This window comes from Castor canadensis, chromosome 15 (assembly GCF_047511655.1).
Source record: "Castor canadensis chromosome 15, mCasCan1.hap1v2, whole genome shotgun sequence".
In the NCBI taxonomy this organism is placed as follows: Eukaryota; Metazoa; Chordata; class Mammalia; order Rodentia; family Castoridae; genus Castor; species Castor canadensis.
Window position 1 is genome coordinate 98,152,397 of NC_133400.1, and position 2,161 is coordinate 98,154,557.

Sequence of the window (2,161 nt, forward strand, 5' to 3'; positions counted from 1 at the left end):
CCCCCGCGGGGGTCCCGGCGCATCGCGCTCCGCCCGCCGCAGCCCGAGAGCCGAGGAAAGAAAACAAGCCGCACTTCCTCCCGCCGCACCACATGATTCACGGGGCGGCCTTTGTCTGCGATTGGCAGCGCCGCGCCCCCGGCCCCGCGCGCCCGCGCACGGCCCGCCCAGAGCGGCACGGCCCCGCGCCGCGCGCCCCTGCGTATCGCCCCCCCCCCAGCCGCGCGTCCCCACACCGCGCGCCCCTGCGTATCGCCCCCGCCCCCAGCCGCGCGTCCCCACACCACGCGCCCCCGAGCCGCGCGCCCCCGCGGCTGGGGAGTAGGATCTGGGCTCCCGACCTCGCGCTTTCTGCGGGCGACCGCTTGTCTTGCCCGAGTTCACGCTTTGATTTAAAAATAAAAACACTTTGCAAGTTCTTTCTCCCCCCCCCTTTTAAAAATAAAACCCTACGACTCCGGCAGTGATGTTTATTTCTTAATCCAGAAAAGCCAGAGTCAAGACTGTTCCCAAGTCAGACTTGCATCCTCCCAGCCTGGTCGGTAGCCCAGGCGCGCGGGCGCGGGTCACCAGCGCAGAGTGGCACATCCGATCCAACGCGCCCGGAGCGTCCCCGCTCGGCGGCCGCAGCTGAGCAGCTTGCTCCTTCCCCGGGTCCCAGGCTTACATTCCTGTCACCTGCTCCTCCTGGTTCACAGCGCTCGCCACTAGCTTTCCCACCGTGGGCCCTAAAAACTGGTGGGCGGTGGCGGCCCTGCCAACGCGCCCAGACCAAGATCGCCCTTCACACCTGCCTCCCGCGGGGGTCACTCCTATGTCTTCGCACCCCCGCATCAGGTGCTCACTGGGGTTTGGGCTCTAGGTCCCGTCTGTGTGCTTCTTCGGTTATCCTCGCCTAATTGTCAGCCACCTAGACTTCTTGTAAGTTTCCTTGGCATAGAAACCACGCCTTGTTTACCATCGTCTCCTCTGGCACATTGAAAAAATACAGGAAAACAGCTTCTCATCAGGAACCCAAGCTCCAAAATTGCTCCTACACTGTGCACGGGTTTTATTCACAAGACTGCCTTACCTCGTGATTGGAAATGGCTACTGATTCTCCAACCATTGTGTCCACATCCCAGGCGGCCATAAGAAGAGCAGAGGAGGACTAAAGGGCTTCTGTCCTGTCTTTTTTATGGAACCATCCCAGAAATGACACTTTGAGCTCCTTGATAGAATGTCATTACCTTAGGAAGCTAGAGGTCACACTTCTGTTATTATGGATGAAGGGGAGAATGGATTTGGGATAGGATCTAGCAGCCTTTACCACACCTTCAAAGCAAACAAAAGGAACACTTGGTGTGGTGGTGCACATCTGTAATCCCAGCACCTGGAAAGTGGAGGCAGGAGGATGGAGAGTTTGAGGCCAGCCTGGGCTACACGGTGAGACCCTGTATTTTAGAAATAAAAAATAAGCCAAACGTCTACAACAATCTACCTCTTTGATCACCCAGTGTCAATGCATTTTTTAAAACCATCCTTACAATTCTAAAACCAAAGGTGATAGGAGCTAAAAGTGCTCCACTTAATAAATACAGTGTCACAGCCCCTTGACAGTTGAGAAATGCGCTCCTTCCTCCCCCTAAAGGATCACTCCAACTCCAGCCCAGGAGCTCTGAGTGACAGCGCTGCTCCTTTAACTCCCCCATCCCAGCTCAATATTCTATACTTCATATGCTGAAGTATAAAGTACCCATCACTAGTTGGCTCTATGTAAAATAGTAGAGGAAAAGGAACAGAAAAAAAAAGGGACAATTACTTAAAATAGATACAAATATGTGTATGACACAGCAAGGAAGAATATAAGCAGCAGTGAGAACTCTTGTTTTGCAACTAGTCAAAGGCTGTAATTGGTATCTGTGACTCTTCTAATGCACATTGCATCACCTCCCATCCCTTCCCAACCCCCCTACTTTTTTTCTTTTTGCAGGGCTGGAGGTCTAGCCCAGGGCCTTGTGCATTTTAGACACTTTGCTACTGAGCTACAATCCTAGCCCTCCCTTTCCTTTATCAGGCAGCTAGTCAGAGGGCCTTTGTTTCTGAAGGACCCCAGTTTGTTAGTGTTGGCACTGGATGTGCCTGGCAAGAGGTACTACCATGACTGGATTCTATCTACTCA